The sequence below is a fragment of the Thalassophryne amazonica genome, chromosome 18 (assembly GCF_902500255.1).
Source record: "Thalassophryne amazonica chromosome 18, fThaAma1.1, whole genome shotgun sequence".
NCBI lineage: Eukaryota > Metazoa > Chordata > Actinopteri > Batrachoidiformes > Batrachoididae > Thalassophryne > Thalassophryne amazonica.
The window spans coordinates 62280421-62300967 of record NC_047120.1 but is presented as its reverse complement, the minus strand read 5'-3'; the positions used below and the strand labels follow the sequence as shown (position 1 = coordinate 62300967).

At 41.9% G+C, this 20547-nt stretch overlaps 1 protein-coding gene and 1 long non-coding RNA gene across 3 annotated transcripts in view; both read left to right on the top strand.

The window, feature by feature from the left end:
* grid1b (glutamate receptor, ionotropic, delta 1b) overlaps positions 1–20547 on the top strand; it is a 977470-nt gene that overhangs the window by 153227 nt on the left and 803696 nt on the right. The window lies entirely within an intron of this gene.
* On the top strand, positions 3174–15204 carry LOC117530203. 2 transcript variants are annotated; one of them, XR_004566229.1, is made up of 3 exons: positions 3174–3207; positions 3316–3342; positions 15160–15204. It is a non-coding gene; the product is annotated as an uncharacterized LOC117530203 (long non-coding RNA). The 2 variants fall into 2 exon arrangements; XR_004566230.1 differs by having other exon boundaries at positions 3197–3234; positions 15160–15195.

Genomic DNA, 20547 nt, shown 5'->3' with positions numbered 1-20547 from the left:
TTTTTCAAATGGATACAGGCACAATGTCGCTGACAGACTTGTTCTGCCTCAATTTCAGTTAAAGCCTGACTGATTTCCAAAGTTCTATTAAATGGTGGATAAAAATTAAATTAGTTCAAAGTCGTATCCAGTAATAACATAGGTGACAACAGTTCTCATTGATCACACCTGATTACTTCAGCCCACTTTGGATTGAGCAGAAAGTAAATTCTCACAGCAAAACATCGCAGTCACATTAAAGAACAAGTGATGTCACTTATAAATGAATATCGTGACATAAGAGTGATAAATTAGTTTGACTGCAAAGATAAGAGAAATCTTTCAATCACTGCTGCTGATGCAAAAAAAAAAAAAAAAAAGTTTTATCCCCAGAGTAAAATGATAGAAAAGGCTCTTAAAAATGTAATAGCCATCAGTTTGTGGACCAGCCTTTCAACCAAACGTCACATTATGTCCATTAATCATTTTGTGCGGTTTGAGAGGTGTTGCTGATGGAAAGTCTCATCTTTATTTTGGGATTCAGGGTAAAGCATGTCCTACACGAGCACCCAGAGCACATACCACTTTTCCCCTCATCCTGGTGTGCACGATACAGCCCATTCAAATCTGTCCTGTTCAAGTGTGGGCTTTATGATGTCATAAAGCAAAGTTAGGTTTTTAATTATGATGAAAGGTGGAGATGAGATCAAAGGTAAACCTGTGAGAATGTCTGCACATGGGGCACACTCACACTCTGATTATTTCGGCCTTTGTGTTTGAAGAGTAAAAAATTGATTGTTGATCAGCGCTGGGTTCCGTCAGATTTAGTAGGAGTTACGTGGACATAAGTCGAACAATGCTGGTGTTCGTCATGGTCCCCGAAAAATTTTCAACACGCTTAAAATCTTTGATGTCCGTGCTAAAACGTCGACAACAGTTGAGCTCTTCTGCAGCTACGTCACCTCTACTAGTGCACGTCACTGCTCTGTCAGCCTTTGCTGGCCGACGTCGGAGACTTGACTGGACACACCACTTTCTCAGGATCACTTGGGTATGAAGGAATATGTAGAACCTGACTCGATGACAGCAAGTGATGCAATCGCAGAGTTTATCTAGTCTATATCATGTGACTTCTCAAACGCTAAGTCGATGATCAGCACCACCAGGCTACGCTACTGCTCCACGGAGTGCGCTACCACCAATGCACCCAACATACATCTGCAAAAGTTGAACTATGTCCAGTAGTAATTTAGTGGACTGTCGCCAAATGTCTTCGTCAACCTGCGTTGATGACTGTGAAATGTGGACGCCTGGAGCGAGCCTTCTTCGGTGTTTCAGAGATTTTTAAGAACCTGCTACGTCAGTTTTACTTTCAACTTACTTTGAAGACACACAAAGGAACGTTTTCAGAAGAAGTTGTGGTGAACAGTTTTTCCCACAATGCATCAGCTTTTCAGAGCCACACAGTGCAGGTTGAGAACTCGGAGCACAGCTAAATGTTCTGCAAACAGATGGAGTCCCGTTCGATGTCACATTTAGTCTCAGTAGGAGCGCTGAGGGATGGGAGGCTGAGTCAGGACAAAACCCGCTTTAGACCTGGGTCACTCGAGCAGAATAAGTGCTGTGTCGGGGTAATGGAGCCGGATGCTGGTTACTTACCTTTAAAAAACACCAGCATCATCATTCTGCTGCAGCAAACGCCACGCTGCGAGGGCGTGCCAAAGTTTTTCTGCTTCCTCCTCTGAAAGCTTGAAGTTTTATTTTATTTTTATTTTTTAAACTCAGTTGGAAAACAAAACAAAACACAAGATTCATTTGATTTAATTCATTGGTGGTGGAAAGCAGTTGATTGGTTTTACTGGAAGAGTTGAAATGATTGGTCAGTTACTCGATGTGTTAATTGATTAGGAACCTGACACGCTGCCATAGTTGGATCTTTGTTCTTTTTGTTTCACCTTCTGAGGAAACGATTTACGAGCGTCACAATGCTGATTTTCTGTCAGCGCACCTCTGCAAAAAAAGAACATGCACATGCACAACACACACACAGAAAGAACAACAACAAATCCTCTTACACAAGTTGCCGATGTGCACACACGGTGCCGGTCGTGCACGAGGAGGTTTTATGGGACTCTGGAGGGCTGTTTGATAGAAGCCATTATCTGATTCCTGCTGTAACCTGATACAACTGGATATTATACGATTGTGTGCGTTGGCCTCGGGCTCTGTTTGTCAGCGCCGGTGTGTATCTATATGTGCACGGTACTTTAGATGCTCTGCACTATGTCCTGGACTTTGTTTAAACTTACACACACTCAGGTTTTGTTTTTTGTTTTTTTGGGGGGTTTTTTGCACCAAAAGCAAGGTACAAAATCTCTACTGATGTTTCTAAATGACGGTTCAGAGTGGAATTAAAATAAACTGAGACCAACCAGAATTACTCACAACATCAGATGTGGATGTGCGACTCCAACATCATCAAGTTTATTAGATTTGAGAAACTGTTGGAAACAAGCCCATCTCACTGTGATAAGGAGTCATAGGTTTTATACAGGCCCAGAGGCATGCTGGTGCCGGAGTTTATTCCCGGCTTCTGTAACATAAAGTGGATGAGAGTCTGATCCCCCCTCCCCGTGCGGGACGCCAGTCCAACACAGGTTACATCCTCAGTTCTCATTTACAGCTGGTTGCCTGGAACAACACAGATGAAGGGTCTTGTCCAAGGGCATAGACAGGTAGCATGATTGGAATCAAACCCAGGTAGCTCAACTTCTTATCCCACTGAGCTACCTGCGCCACTGTGCTAAAAAAAAAGAAAAAAAAGAAAAAAAATCATTAAACTGATCTGGAATCCATGTCTAAGTCCTGATCAAGTTTAGCTGATTCTTCCACTTAACCAGATGCAGCATTTGATCAACGTTTGTGTAAAAAAAATCATTTTTAGTAATATTGTTTAGTGACAAGTCAGTCTAGGAGCATGTGCTGGTACCATGTGTTGCACCTCAACCACACTATGGTCCTGGATGTCAACCATCCAGGCAGAAAACTGGTCCATCCCCACCTCCCAAAAAAGTAACTATCTGCTGCAGCCAGGTGCAACGTGGGCGTGCCCTTGGCCAGGTGCATCATGGGCATGCCCTTGGCCAGGTGCAATGTGGGCGTGTCTTTGGCCAGGTGAAATGTGGGCATTCCCATGGCCAGGTGAAACGTGGGCGTGTCTTTGGCCAGGTGCAACGTGGGCGTGTCTTTGGCCAGGTGAAATGTGGGCATTCCCATGGCCAGGTGAAACGTGGGCATTTCCATAGCCAGGTGAAACGTGGGCGTGCCCATGGCCAGGTGCAATGTGGGCGTGTCTTTGGCCAGGTGCAACGTGGGCGTGTGTCTTTGGACTTCTGCAGCTGCTGGGGTCTTCAATGCTGAGACACCTGCGTGCTGGATCATGACCAGAGAAACACACCACATGACCAAAATATTGTAGTAGACACTCCCTCACACTGCAAGTGATCCTCTTATCGCATTGCAGAGGAGGAGTTAAACAACACACACTTTAATACAAAGCTTCATTATGATTACAGAATGTTCAGGTTTTGTACAGCATATGTATTATAACGTTTTATCTTTGACTGCACAAATGCACTCAACATTGTCAAAAACTAAAACAAAATTAATTATCTGGCTGTAAATCTAGTTTTAAGTTCAAATCTGCGGATTAATTGATTTCGGCCCCGTCACCCGGTGCTCCTCAATCAGCTCTCTGTGACTCTAAAGCTTCGTTTTTTTTAATGTTTAAAGATGGACAATAAAGGTTTTCTTTGTGTTCCTTCACATTGTCAAGCCAATAATGAATTCTTATTGCTTTTTTCCAGCCAGGCAAAATGTTTGACTGCTCTTCAAAAATAAAATGGTCTCACTGCTTCTAGAAAAACAAACTCAAGAGGACGTGCTGTCGAGTAAACATTTGCAAAATGGCATTTTTATGTTCTCTTCCATTTTCCTCTCAAGCTGTTCTTTTCTCATTTAGAACTGACCTTTTTTTTATTATTTCTGGTGCACTTATTGTAAGTTACTGAGTGTGAAAAATGCAAAATAACAAAATGTCATGTCTGCAAGTGTAATGGTTTCTTTTAAGCCTCGCATAAGTGGGGAAAAAGGCAATCTTCAAATGGTTTCTGAATAAAACAAGGTCATTTACAGCAGCTTGGTTCCTTCTTACTGAACATTAGCCAGAACCAGACATGATCAAAATTCCTGCAAAAAGGCGATCAGGATCTCCCACGCTGCCTTGCAGTTGGCTTTGTAGCAGTTTGGCGAGCGCTTGTGATGTGTTCACAGCAGGAGAGGAGTTCACGTGGAGGACATATGGTTCCTCCTCACAGATGAGATTCAGCTGGCTCACCGGTGTCAGGGGAGTCTTCAGCACAGCTTGTCTGAACCTGGCTGCCGCCGAACCTCGCCCGGCCCTCACCCGATAAGGACAAAGAGCATTATCTACACTCTTCTTCTTCTTTTACCATCTGCTGCTTCTTTCGGCTATCGGCTCTTCTTTTTCTGCTTTGCTTCTCTGACATCAGTGTATTTATTTCTTTTTATTTTTTTTACATTTGATCATCTAATGAAGGTAACCAGCCCCCCCAATCCACCCCACCCAAGATATGCTTTTAAGAGCCTTTAAACTGGTTGGCAATGGCTCTAAACCAGTTGTGAACTGGCTTATATGAACAAAATCAGACAAACTGCCTTCCAAAAACCAGTTGGGTAATGTGGCTTTTGGCCATTTTTGAGAAAAGTATTGTTAAGATTGGTTCTCTAAATTTGTGTGAAGTACATTTTCTTCTTACTCTTTCTGTCCTACGTGAAGCAGTTTAAGTATCTCAGGGTCATGTTCGCGATTTAGGGTAAGTAGGAGCATGAGATCAATAGATTGGGATGTTTTTGGATGCTGTACAGGACCATTGTGGTCAAGAAGAAGCAGAGCCAGAAGGCGACAGTCTCAACTTACCAGTTGATTTACATTCCTATCCTCACCTATGGTCATGAACTTTAGGTAATGGCCAAAAGAACAAGGTCACAGATAGAAAGGGGAGAAATGAGATTCCTCGGTTGGGTGTCTTGGCTCCTGGACAGGCTGAGAATGCGACTATTTTGGAAGGACTCAGAGTAGAGCCGCTGCTTTCTCATTGAAAGGAGCCACTTGATGTGGTTCCAGCATCTGATGAGGATGCTCTCTTGGTTGTCTCCCTAGGGAGGTTGTCCAGGCACATCCAACTGGGAGGAGGCCCCGAGGAAAACCCAGGATAGGTTGGAGGGATTATATTTCCTAGCTGGCTTTAGAACACCTCAGGATCCCCTGGGAAGAGTTACAGGACTTGGAAATAGATAGGGAAGTGTGGGATGACCCACTTGGTCTGCTACCACTGCGACCTGGATCCAGACAAGGGGCAGAAAATGAATGAATTAATATTTTTGACCTTTTTTTTCCACACAAAACAATCAGTTCCTATAAAAAAAATTCAGATTTATCAATGCTAAATATTGCTGATAAGATTAATCAAAAGAAAGACCGTTAAATGCTGACAAATTACACCTTATTTGTTGTCTTTCTGACACCTGATTGTGTTTTTTTTTCCTCTCTCTCTCTGTTTGAGGTGCGGCTCCATCCAGAAGTGGGAGTGGGAGTCTTCTTCTGCAAGCCTCCCATCCTGGACACTAGCATGAACTCCCAAAATTTCCTGTATATTTGTATTGTCAAGTGTGTCTGTAGCATGGCCCAAGCAGATGGTCACCCCTTTGAATCTGGTCTGCTTGAGGTTTCTTCCTCATATCATCAGAGGGAGTTTTTCCTTACCACTGTCACCTGTGTTCTTGCTCTCTGGGTTGGTAAGGTTGGACCTTACTTGTGTGAAGCGCCTTGAGGCAACTTTGCTGTGATTTGGTGCTATAAAAATGAAATAAATTGAATTGAATAACTGTTTTTAATGAACTTGAAGACTCGCGTAGTGCACATGTCCGCTGACGCCCAGTTATTTGCCATCTGTATCGAACTGACACTGGGGGCGCTGTTTCACTGAACTATAAATGACATGAAATCAAATGGAAGAATGAAAGAATCTTCCTCAAAATATAATGAAATTTTCTTTAAAAGGAGCTCTACTTATTTATGCACAGCATGTTTTATTCTGACTTGTGCGTGCTGTTCAGCTGCACAAATGTGATTTGCTGTAACAAGCTCAACATCGTGTTTTGGCGTCGAGTCTATAAATAGGCTGCTGACAGAAAAATAAGCGTTGCCTTGTTAATGCGACAGGCGGCGTTGTTATTTTGGGCTTGAAGAAATGAGACTTTGATATTCTGTGATGCTTCAGCAGATCACTTTTTTTCTGTCTGCTGAAAGTGAGTTTGTGGTATAAAAACTGCTAGTGACTCAGAGGTAAACGCTCGAAATGGGCCAATCCGCAATCAAGTGGATTAAGTTCCGTTACGGGCACTCGTGTTAAAGGGTACCTAAGTTGTGTCACAGAGGTTAAAAAATAATGTATATCCTATTTAGAAAATGTGTTACTTGTCATATAAACAAATGTATATGCCGGTGGACTCTGATGCATTTTGTAAGGTCACTGTAAAACAGAATGAATGTGGTATGTTTTTTGGAGTGTATTGGATTTGTCATTTTTGAAAACAAAATTTCAAGTCTTCAAAGTACATTATTTGCAAATTCTCCACCAGGATTAAATAAATGGAAAAGATATTGATGTGCCGAAGAAGAGTTTATATATACATATATATACACACTGTTAAACTGAACACTCCATTTTAATAAAATAATTAAGTTAATGTAACTTAAACTTTGAAAAAAGTTATAGTCCACTCATTTCCATTAATTAAACTAACTCAAAAATGAATTGTTGTCATAACAACTCAGTTCCTTTAAGTGAATTTAAAGTTTTGGGGCATGTACGAGGTCTATTAGATAAGAAACCGACACTTTTATTTATTTTTTTTTTAACTATATGGATTTGAATGACGTGCGATTACACCAATCATGCTTGAACCCTCGTACGCATGCGTGAGTTTTTTCACGCATGTCAGTGACATCATTTCCCTGTGGGCAGGCCTTGAGTGAGATGTGGTTCAGCCCTTTCAGCTAAATTCCTTTGTTTCACACGCTGCTCGAGACGGCGCGCGTTGCTTTATCAAAATTTTTTCTGGACCTGTGAGGAATATCCGAGTCGACACTATTCGAGAAATTTAGCTGGTTTTCGGTGAAAAGTTTAATGGCTGATGAGAGATTATGGGGTGTTTCTGTCGCTGTAAGGACTTCCCACGGAGCGCGACGTCACGCAGCGCTTCCAGGCGCCGTCGTCGGCCTGTTTCGACCTGAAAACATCCTAATTTAAGGCTTAATTCACCAGGACGTCGTGAGAGAACAGAGAAGATTCAGAAGAGGCCGGCATGAGGACTTTATGCAGACATTCCACTGTTTAAGGACATTTTGTATTGAAAGACATGTGCGCAAATTCGCCGAGTCGTTTCCGTGACGACTCGGCGAATCTGTGTGCGCCGCGACAGGAAAAACACCTCCGTGTTGAAAACCATTTGTAAAATTCAGGCGGCTTTTGATGGCTTTCAACAAGTGAGTAACTGAGAAATTGTTTAACAGCTTGGGCATGTTTCAACTTGCCCGTTAAGGTTTCCAACGGAGGTGTTTTTCCTGTCGCGACCCCCCGCAGTCGGGTCCGGCCCGACATGCGACTCTGCCCGCACGTTCTTTCATTACAAAATGTCCGTTAACAATGGAATGTCCGAATAAACTCCTCATGCCGACTTCTTCTGAAAGTTCTCTGTTGTCTGATGACTTACTGGGTCAACAGAGCCTGAAATGTGGAAGTTTTCAACTTGAAACGGCGAGACGATGCCGCCTCGAAGCGCAGATCGCCGTCAGGTGCCGTGGGCTGTCCTTAAAGCGACACTACCAGACCAAAATCTCTCATCAGCTGTTAAAATTTTTACCGAAAACCAGCTGAATTTATTGAATGGTGTCCACTCAGTTGTGCCTTACAGTTTTTGAAAAAATTTTTATCAAACAAAGCAGCAGTCTCTGAGCCATTCCTAAACAATGAAAAAACGACGAGAGGGTGGGCCACTCCTCACGCAAAGACTGCCCACAGGTGAATGACGTAACCGACAGGCGTGAAAAAACTCTCGCATGCCCACGAGGGTTCAAGCATGTCTGATGTAATCACACGTGATTCAAATCCATATGGTTTTTGAAAAAAATAATAACGTCGGATACTTTTCTAACAGACCTCGTAAGTGTTGGTGATGTATTTCCAGTGCATTCCATTCACATCATTTTAATTGAGTTCATGTAACAGAGGCCAGCAGGTGTCGCTGTGTATATGTAGTTAGTAAACCTCACTCACAACAGCTCAAAAGAATCCTCTGGTCACAAGCCCAGAGCCCTGGGGTTTAGCCTTCTGGTTAAGAGTCCAACTTCCATGCTGGAGATCGTGAGTTCACGTCCCGAGGGGAGTGAATGGGCGGAGTCATAACAACACAACGCAGAGTCAAAAAAAAAAAAAGCATAAAAAAAAATCTACTCCAAAATGTAATGCAAATTTTTAGGCAGAAATTTAGTTGTCACTTTATTGAAAAACATAAACTAGATTTACATAAGTTTAATTAACTATAAATTAAGTTACTAAAAGTTTAACAATTAAATTTTTGCAATTCTATTTAAGTTGGCAAACTCAAATGGCTTAAGGCAGTCTGTTTTCCTCAAATGGTTTGAGTTCAACTAACTCAGAGTTTTACACTGTGTGTATGTATGTATGTATGTATGTATGTATGTATGTATGTGTGTATATATATATATATATATATATATATATATATATATATATATATAGTCCTGCCTTTCTGCTTAAAGTTTTTGACATACAAATTTACCCACCAAACAGGCATTTTTCTAGCCATAACTTTTAACAAATCAAATAGCCCCAAAAAACTATTAGTGAAATAAACAAATAATTATAGTCACAATTTCATGATTAATACCCATATTTCACTATGTAGCCTTTAATGTTAGTGTCCATATAAGTATTTTGATGATCTGTGCCAGCAGCTTATATGATCACAGGAATTTGTCCATTATTTAGTAAACATGATGATGAATTGATCTGACTAATATTAAAGTTGGTGGGTTTTTTTTGTCTGGATGTAGATCCAGAATCACTTTTGAAACTGTTTGACAGCTCAATATGAGGTTTTTTTCTACATTTCAACCATCTTGTGATGAACAGCTCTCCATGAATTGTCATTCATGGAGAATCGAGTAGTGTTTTTTTTTTTTTTTCTTGCATCCTCCATCAACCTTTTGGTTCCACCGTCACTTTGTTGCTGCCCAGTTTGTTCTCTTGCTCTGAATGTTTCCTAAAATCTGACACAGTGAAAGAACGTCAGAGTCTAATTAATCTAATCCTTCCCCTCAGAGATGGTCGAGGTCTATTCTAAAGGAAACAGTATTATCCCGGGATAATCGCATTCACGCCGGGCCTGCTGGGAGTGTGCACAGGGTTGTCAGTCAAAGCTGTGCTTCTATTCATCTTTAATAATGCCGCTTTCAACACTTCTACACCTCTGCTTGTTCCCAAAGCGATCATTCCTTCAGCCTTTATTGGCGCTTTTTGGTGGATTTATGCACTGAAAGGAAAAATCCATCCCGAGTCACTTAACGGAACACGTGCTGCTGATGTTTTTAGTGGATTTATTCCTGGTTCGGTTCTCATGGAGTCACTGATTGGAATCTTTACACTTCACGTCTCCTCCTGTAATGAACAAGCTGGGGATCATTTTATTCTTTCATAAACATTAAAGTGGTGACACTGTGTGAGAGATTTATTAGTGTCAGAATTTCTACATTTCCTGATAGAACATTTTAAAATTATTTATATTTTTTTCATCACATGATCTCAGTCTGATGCTGCAGAACAACCCTCTCTGCATAAACAGCTGCATGAAAGGTTTTGGGTATAATTTGTCTCATGCAGGTTTAGTTTTAAACTTTGCTCTTTCTGACACGACTCCAAATGGAAAAGGAGAATAAATTAAGGCTTGCAACCCGGGAGGCCAGCGGCACTAACCACATGCGTCACCACGGTGTGGATACTTACCACACTTTATTAAGATATTCCTGCACACCAGGAGCAACTTGAGATTTAAGGAACTTGCTCAGAAGCACCTTAGTGAGTTTCCTGACAGCGACACTAACTTGAGAATTTTCTGGTCATGAGGTTGCATCTCTGTCACCGTCACCTCCCAAAGTGTGTCACTGCTAAATCATAGAATGAGGAACATGTAGTTCATTCATTCCTTCACTTGCTGTCACTTATCCAGGTCCAGGTCACAGAGGCAGATGACTGAGCAGCTCATCCCGAGGGTGTTCCCAAGCCAGCCGGGTAATATAATCCCACCAGTGTGTCCTGGGTCTTCCTTTGGCCCTCCTCTCATAGTACAGCAGATAACTGTAAGAATCGTTCAAATCCGGTTACAAGCACCAAAATTTGACTGTGTATACCTTTTGGTACATATGTAGAAAAATTGAATTGAATTGAATTTTCAATAGGGGGCCAGTAGGGGTCAATTGAAGAACTGCATAGAGGTAAAAAAAAAAAAAATGTTCCAGTCATATTGAAAGCTATACCACATTATGTGTCTGATCACAAAGATTCCAAAAAGGTATAGTTTGGACTATCTATAACTGAATTTTCTGGAGTTATGGGGTAAAAACAGCAAGAATGGTGACAAAGGTCAGTTTCAGTTTGTACAGGGGTCAAAAGTTAAAGTTGCTCCACTTTTGGTAAAACATGGTGCAAATTATTGGTTTGAACTAATAGGATTAACAATGGAATAGTTCTGACTGTGTTGAATGTTTGGTCTCCAAAGTAAAGGTCAAACAATGTTGACGTCCAGTGGATTCTATGACATGCGACATATGTTACCCCCGTAACATGATAACTAAGCATGACAGATGGTGCAAACTGTTGTGTGGGCCGCTGAAGAGGAGGTACTGCTGGCCCACCACCACCAGAGGGCGCCCTGTCTGGAGTGCGGGCTCCAGGCACCAGAGGGCGCTGCCGCCTCACAGGAGCAGCCAGGGTGACAGCTGTCACCCATCACCTGAGACGAGACAGCTGATATCCATCAACAGGGAGGTATATCAGCAGGACGGCATCTCTACCTCATTGCCGAGATATCGCTCTACCAAGGAGGTAACGAACTCAGCCAGTTACTCTATTCTAAGAGTTAATACTTTTTGCTTGTGCTTAAGGTCAGCTGAAGACAGTGTTGGACGTGACTAGATAAGTACTTACCTTCCAATCCTTCAGTGTTGTTTTTGAGAAGAGGTAGAGGTGGTGTTTCCACCCTGTGTGTTGCTGGGTGCAGCCGCACCCACACCTGACTGTTTCTGTTCCTTGCCAGCAGTACCGGATCCGACGAGCGGAGGCAGTGGCCACCTGGGGTTCGGGACTTGGCGGCTTCAGTATCCCCGGGGTTCGGTGGCAGAGGAAATCGGGTGGTTCCGGTTCGACTCGGACAGACGTCTCCTATCGTCGAGCCTGCCCACACGACACCTTTGGAATTCGGTTACTGCTGTATTTGTAATCTGTTGTGTTTGTTGTGTGAGTTCACAACAGTAAAACTTTGTGATTTGACTTTCTCCATTGTCCGTTCATTTGCGCCCCTGTTGTGGGTCCGTGTTCCTACACTTTCCCAACAGCAAACTATTACTTTTTAAAATCCTACTAACTCAACCAATAATTTGCATCATGTTTTACCATAATTGGAGCAACTTTAACTTTTGACCCCTGTACAAACTGAAAGTGACCTTTGTCACCATTCTTGCTGTTTTTACCCCATAACTCCAGATCATTCAGTCACAGATAGTCCAAACTATACCTTTTGAAATCTTTGTGATCAGACACATAATGTGGTATAGCTTTCAATATGATTGGAACATTTTTTTTTACCCCTAGTTGGCCCCCTATTGAAAATTCAAATGGCTAACGTTATTTTCCTAAATGTTGTACCAAAAAGTACACAGTCAATTTTGATGCTTGTAACAGGATTTGAAGGATTCCTCTGCAAATATTCTGTTATTCTGCTGCACTGTCAGTTGGACGTGCCTGGAAGGCCGCTCTAGGGAGACAACCGGAGGGCATCCTCACGTCGTGGCTGAACCACCTCAGCTGCTCCTTTCGATGCAGAGAAGCTCTACTTGGAGTCCCTCCAGGATAGTCGAGCTTCTCACCCAGTCCAGGAGAGTTAGATACCCAGATACCCAATGAAGGAATCTCATTTCCATCACTTGTATCCATGACCTTATTCTTTTAGTCATTACCCAAAGTTCATGACCATAGGTAAGGATGGGAGCATAAATCAATGAGTGAACTGAAAGTCTCGGCTTAAGGCTCAGCTCCTTCTTCACCACGAGAGTCCGGTACGACGGCCGCTGCCCTAATCTGTCTGTCGATCCCGTGCTCCAACTTATCCCCACTCATGAACAAGACCAGAGGATGGAGGACCACGGTCTGCTATTCTGAGGTGCTGATTGTCATTCCAGTCCCGTCCTACTCGGCCTCAAACCTGTGTGACCGAGTGTGAAACATTTAGTTACATTTTAAAGATACATACAAACCGAACACCTTTAAGGAGTCGCACCATGTTGTATTTTTATTTTTGAGCTGTCAGTAATTTTCCTTTTTCAAACGTTGGACATCCACTCGGAGAGCAAAGCTGCATTATGTTTATTCAGCTGCTGAGCAGAAAACTTGAGTGCACTCATGCAGAAACCAAAACGTTTAATGTGAAACAGTCGTCTCAGGAGCCTGTTTTTCATTTTTTTTCTTCTCCTGCCTTTTTAAAAATCTGATTATTTTTGAACTTCTCAGTTTTGGACTCCTGAGCTTTCCACCCACAGCTCATCAAATTAGTCTTTTGTTCTTGTGGACAGCCTGTTTCCTCCACTCTCTGCCCTCACTCTGCTTATCATCATCTCCTCCTCCTCTTCCTCCTCCTTCTCCTCACTATCTCTGCTCCTCAGTATTCTCTTTATGACTCAGCTGCTTCTCTTTATGAGAGTCGCTCTGTCTGTCTGTTGCACTCTCCTTAATTATTCTTAATTTTCTCGTATATGTAATTAATTTCTCTGGTATTGATCCTCGATGAAAATGTCCATTCTGACTTGAATGTGAACGGATTGCACAATTTCAGAACTTCTTTTTTCCCCCTGATTTGTCTTTCATTGCTGTTCATCATCGTGCTTATCTTCCTGTGTGCCCTTCACAATAAAAGCCTTTTGTGGCTTCATTCATCAGACTTTCACACTGAAAGTATTAAAGTTACAATTTAGCCACACCCAACACACAGATTGCAGTGTATTTTGAACAAACATTACTGGAAACACACCCTCCCTGATAGATTAAATTTTTTTAATGTGTGACAAAGTAGAGCTGAATGATTTCACAAAAATCCATGCTGCAGTATTTTAAGTTTCTTAACGTCATGTTTTTCACCTCCTATCTCCCTTTTTTGTTCCATTTCATCTCTTATCTTCATGCCTTTTCTTTTCACCTTACTTTCATTTCTTTTATTTTAGAACCATTTCCATCTTTTCCTTTCTCTTTTTTGATTTCTTCTTTCTCATGTTCTTTTCTACTTTCATGTTCTCTGGCAGCTTTTTTCTTATTTTCTTTTTTGACCTTCTTTCAGCCCTGTATTTCCTTTCCTCCTTATTTCCTCTTTTCTCATGTCCTTTTGTCCGCTCTCATCCTCTAACCTCCTTTCTTATTTCCTCCTCCTCTTCCTCATTAGTGGGATTTGTAACATGTTCCGACATAGGAGGCGTCACAGAACAAATTAAGCTCTTTGGCAGTGCTATTTTTTAAAAAAATCTGTCCTCACTTTGACATAATGTCCAGTATAATCTCTCCAGCCGTCCGTGACTGCACCCATAATCCTTTTTGTTACGAGACTGTAATTAGGAGTTCACGCTGAGCAGCTTGGCAGCACTGTTGAGGCTTCAGGAGTTCCAGTGAGAGCATCTGTGATGGAGAAAAGCTCGGGTTAGGATGAGGATGATGATGTTGATCAGTCCTCAGAGTGGGATGTCATACACTTTGTTTGTTGTTGCCACAGTGAAGGTGATACATATGGTGATGACTCGATTTGTGTTCAAGATCCCCTGGAACAAGGAAGTCAGAACTCAAGATATCTTCAGTTTAGACCTCAGTTTTGTTTGATGGACAAAGAGGGTTAAAATATATAACATAATAAGGCGGCCTGTGGAATTGAAGAGCGAGAAAGGTGCAAAAGTTAGGTTGTTTATTGGTCAACAATAGCAAATGAAAGATTTGAGTATTGATTGGCAGACACGTTGAGACATCTGTAACACCACAGAACCATCCCGGGTGCTGAATGGCAACCACCAAGGCAGACAAGTAGTCCATCTTCACTTCTCCAAAGTAACTATCTTTCTGTGCAGCTAGGTGAAACACAGGCATGTCCTTGTGAAATGTGGGTCCCATTGGCCAGGTGAAATGTGGGCATGTCTTTGGCCAGGTGAAATGTGGGCACGTCCTCAGCCAGGTGAAATGTGGGCGCGTCCTCGGCCAGGTGAAACGTGGGCGCGTCCTCGGCCAGGTGAAACGTGGGCGCGTCCTCGGCCAGGGGAAACGTGGGCGCGTCCTCGGCCAGGGGAAACGTGGATGTGTTCTTTGCCAGGGGAAACGTGGGCGTGTTCTTTTCCAAGGGAAATGTGGGTTGTGTCGTTGGCCAGGTTTAACGTGGGCGTGTCTTGGCCAGGTTTAACGTGGGCGTGTTCTTTGCCAGGTGAAATGTGCGTTGTCATTGGCCAGGTGAAACGTGGGCGTGTCTTGGCCAGGTGAAATGTGGGCGTGTCATTGGCCAGGTGAAACATGGGAGTGTTCCTTGCCAGGTGAAACATAGGCGTGTTCTTGGCCAGGTGAAATGTGGGCGCGTCCTCGGCCAGGTGAAACGTGGGCTTGTCCTCGCCCAGGGGAAACGTGGGCTCGTCCTTTCCCAGGGGAAACGTGGGCGTGTTCTTTGCCAGGGGAATGTGGGTGTGTCATTGACCAGGGGAAATGTGGGCGTGTCGTTGGCCAGGTGAAACGTGGGCGTGTCGTTGGCCAGGTGAAACGTGGGCGTGTCTTTGGGCTTTTCCAGTCATTGAGGTCCTCAACACTGAGGAACCTGCACGCTGAATCATGACCAGAGGAACACACCACATGGACAAAATGTGGTAGCTGGCACTCCCTGCTCATCTAAGTCTAAGTAACAGTTTGTTTTACGCAAACATCATCATCATTTGGGCAGCGATGTAAAAAGCACTGTGAGCTGACCGCTTAAACATATTGCTCTGAAAGCGACTGAGATCAGAACTTATTTTTGAACACCAAACCTTTCATAAATAATCAAGCTGATATTGTCAGAAGAATCACAGAGAAAATAATCCGATCAGTAACAGAGGAAATCAACAGATGCAGCTTCTGTTGTACTACAGCGAACTGTGGAATTAAAACTTTTGACGTGGACATCATATATTCCGCTTCCTGCTTAAACTTTCTGAATGCACTGCTTCGCTTTTTATTTGAATGCGTAAAATCATTTTTACACAAATGATGGAATTCTAATTTATTCTGCAGATAGACTTAATCCATGTTTATTCAGCAGGAATGAGTTTTGGACAAAGCCTTTGAAAGCTGCTGTAGTTATTATCGGATTGAATTCCAGAGTCATGAGACCGCTGTCATATCTGCAAATCCACAGCTGACACGGCGTCCACAAGAGGCACGATTGACATGCTTCATACAGTTTTTAAGTCTCATCCGTGTAAAATCATTTTCTGGCCAAATGGGAAGAAGTACAAACACCTGTCGTCAGTGTGCACGTGTTGCTTCAGAGACCAGCAGCATGAGAGTCGAATGTGAGCCAGAGGACTCTTGGAACCCGTCTACACTGGATCAAACCGATCCACATCAGCTCCACTGTTCTGCCAGTGATGCTCCGTATAGTGGCCTGAGAAGGTTGTGGTTTTGTGGCTCATGTTCCCATTTGTTAATTGGGATTAAGAAAGATGGATGAACACAAAATAAATGACTGCCAGATGAAATGGAAATTACACCAATTTTTTTCACCATTTTTTTCACCTTCATAGTTACTTTAAGAATTGCTTCTTTCTACAGCACCACCAAATGTTTTGGCATTGAAGTGCAGTCTTTGTTTGTGGCTGCTGTTAAAGAACTCATAACCACAGATGTCCAGACACATGAACAAACTGTCAGTTCAATTCCATTCACTATATAGTTCATATCATAGCAGGTTACCTAAAAGCACAATAAACCAAAAAGATCAAGACCTTACCCACCCTGTTAACAAGCACACTGGCGACAGTGGCTAGGAAAAAGTCCCTCAGTGGTTTTTGATTTCAGGAAGACACCTCAAGCAGACCTGACTCAATGGGTGACTATCTGCTATGACTAATACGACAAAACAGAAACTACAAAACATATTTGACCAAACATGCAATAACAGAAACTGTTCCATAGAAGCAACTATATACACAAGTCCTTTGAAATGGCAGAATGACTGACAATGAGGTGCAGATCAGAAACCCAGAGGAACGACCTACGCAAGTCAGCGCAGCTATGAAGACACTGAACCCAGAAATCTGTTAATAACCTCATGTAAACTTGTCAATCAGAATAAAATGACAACAATGCTTTAATAATCTGTAGGAACGTATTCACACATGTGAATGCTCGGTCACATTATTACTTTTGTGCACGCTCATCAGATGCAAAGGTACGTAAGATTGGTGACATGCTTTTCAGATGATTAACCACCTGGAAAGTTCTCAGAGATTTTCCCATTCAAGGACGAAGTAGGAGATGCTGTTCTTGAGATTTTAAATTGAAGTTTTCTGACCTCTGATGGCCAGAAACAAGATGATGAGGACTTTTTGCTTAATGTGCAAGAGCCAGCAATTGCCAACTCTTGTCCAAACGTATTGATGTGAGGTGGAATTAAAGGTATTAATAATATAAGTATTATGTTATCATTCAAATGTAATACTAATATTTTTATTTATATAGAACTTTAACTACAACAAAGTGCTTCACAGAAACAGAAAAAAACACATCACCTGATAAATAAAAAATAAACAAATAAATAATTAATAATAATAAAAATTTCTAACAAATTACATAAACACAATTAATACTAACCAATACACATTTCCCACCATAGTTGCATCATTTGTTATGTTTGCTAAATAATTATACGCTTATTCATACCACACTTTAACAAAAGATTTGCACTCATTCCAACTCAAACTGGGGTGAAGTTGGATCAAAATGCATGGAACTTGTTGTATCCATACAGCAAAAACATAATTTTGACTAATGAAACAATGCTGCTTCTTCTAACTCCAGGAAACTTGTTTAGAACAAGGCTTTTCATGAGAACAGCATGACACATTTAGCCCATATTCTATCCAAAACGTTAGTCTTCCACGTTCAAGTTGATGGTGATGGTGATGATCTTTCCTTGTCACAGATGCCGTAACTTCATGTGGCATTTCTTTCCATCAGTAGATGAAACTGGATCTCCTGCATGTAGCCTTCACAGAAGAACTTGCATGCTTTCTTGGTGTTAATGTTTTGCACTGCAGGGTGTTTCACCCGAGTGATGACCAGAAGACTTATCACTCTGATGTATTGAGCAGTACGTACTGTAATACAAACACAGTGAATGCTTGAGTCTTGTAATATGCTCTTTTTCACGGATGTGGCGTTCAGTTACCTCAGTGTTGAGGATCCCTGCAACTGGAGAAGGTCAAGGACACATCCACGTTTCACCTGGTTGCAGCAGAATGATGGTTACTTTGGAGAGGTGAGGACCCAAGGTGGTTCTGCTGTGTGGTAGATGTGGTGATGCGTGTCACCAAGACATGCTCCCAGACTGGAACCCCAAGAGAGGTTCCACCTCTCACCCAGTCTGTTCTGCCATTGGGGTCTGAGCTCCAGCAGCCCTGTTTACGATAAACTCCTGAAGCCGAACAGATGGATCACCTCTGAATTATATTTTAACAGATTTTATCAGCTCGCATTCAAACCGGACATGGGCAGTTATTAGCCCCTCTGACACAACAGACACTATGAGAGCATTGTTTTCATATTGATGATACTATGAAAAATGAGACTAAATGATGAATTATTTTCCGTTGTGTTGTCACTTTAATGATCACAGCGACTATATGCAGCAAAGTCACAGCCAAACAATTTATAATTCCTTATTTCCCCAAGGTGGGTCACACAAAGATTAAAATGGATCCTGAAACAATTCACGGAAACAAATCAATATCAAAGTTAACGGCTAGGTTAGTTTCCCCGAAGCGTCCCACCTTAGTGCAGAGTAAATTATGTTCAGAAAGTCAACAGCTGAAAACAGATCAAATAATGAGTTTTAAGCCAAGATATCATTTTTTAAAAATGCAGCGTCCTCCAGAGATAGTGACTCTAAACTTTATGGTTTTAAGATATTATACTCAGTGGTAAGAAAATTGACGGGGAGAAAAGTAGTGAGACATTAAACACAAAACGGGAAGGAGAAATGAGATTTGACTTTGCGAAGACACCTCAATCCAGCAGCAGATGAAATAAAGTTCCACAGCTAATTCTTCCCAGATGGCAGGTAACCGGTCGTTGACTTGGTTATTTTCTGTTCCAGAAGTCATGAAGTGGCAAAAAAAGGGGGGAAAATAGTGGTCTGTGAATTCTGGCATCTAGTCACCGTCTGTCAGATGATTGATGGGAACCAGAGCAGCTCCCTGGTGTCCTTTAGAGGACATGTTAAAGTACATTTTCAGCAGAGACAGCAGAAAACTTCTAACATTGAGGTGGATTTCCTCTGAATCCATTCTGGACCAAAACTGCTCCTCCTTACATCACCACCGCATTGCACCTGTGGACGCGGGTTTCAGGTGAATCTTTAGATTTGGATTACTACATGGAACATTGCATACTTTTGTTGTTTATCCCTTGTTTGATTTGGTTCCAGGTGTGTTTGGAGGATCCGTGGGTCCCACTGGAATGACTGTGTAAAATGCATGGTTAGCTAGTGAGACTTGGATGAGGAGGATCACCGTGAGGGAACATCAGCTATGACATTTTGTCCATATGGTGTGTTTACTATGCATGATCCAGCACGAAGGTGCCTCAGGGTTGAGGACCCAGCAGCTGGACAAGGACATGCCCACATTTGACCTGGCTGCAGCAGATAAATGCTTACCTTCCAGAAATGAGGTTGGACAGGTTGTGTGCCTGGGTGGTTGCCATTCAGAACCAAGGACAGTTCCACAGTGTGGTGGATACAGCAATGAGTGTCTTCAGATCTGACTTTGGTACCACATAAGTGTAAAGATTCTTTTACAAGAGCCTGTATCTGTTCACCTGCATAACACACATTTACTTTAAATTGGAATTTAAATTAGAAATCTGTGTTTAACTGGTTGTAAACTGTTATATACATAGAATTAACTGGTTAAAAAGTTAAATAAGTATAACTACTTTAAATTGGGGGCATTTGAAATACATTTGGTGCATTAAACTGTTTCAACTTGTTAATTCTTAAGATTAATTGAATTGGGCTCTGTGTCTACATTTTACATAAAAAGAAATACCCAACTCCAGTGTGTCCAACCAACACTACTTGCAGCTTCTCGTGGTGTTTTACACTTTGAGATTTTGTGAGTTGTTTATTTTAGTGAGATGAAAGAAGGACTTTAATGTCACAGACCTGAACAGTCAACGTGAGTTAAATACACAAACGACAGCTGCTAATGCTATGTTCAATACATATCGCCCTTTCCAAGGAAGGCAGAAACGGAAACAATGAGCTATTGAACACAGGTGTGCTCCCATAATGCACTGTTAAAGAAATAAAATAAAATCCCAGTCAACAGTATTTGTGCAAAAATTTATTCTGTGTATTCAACACTGGGCAGGTTTACTGCTAAAAGACAGAATTTCAAAGGCTTTTCAGTCAGCTCTGCGAATAAAAACTCTGGTTCATGTATTTTCTTTAAAAGTCATATTAAAATATTTGTTTTGCTTTAATTGTCAAAGATGACATACATAATTGTATTTTTAAAAATTCACCTATCAAATTACATAAACTCTATTGAATTGTGTTAGAACAGTTTTTAAGCATATTATTATTATTATTATTATTATATTAGAATCACTGGACACTTGAAAAATTATGTGCACCCTGATTACGATGAAGTGGTGCAGAAGGCGAGCAGGGCAGCACTCAGGTGAGGTGAACACTGTGCAGATAAAAAGTCTTCTCCTCTTTTTATCGGAGTTTAGGAAGCATACGGATTAGTCCACCGATGTGTGACGACGGCGCTCGCTCTCGTAAAGTTCCTGCTCTGTTATCAGAGGAGCTCCGCCTCACTGGCAGCCAATCAGCTCCCAGCAGCACAACTAA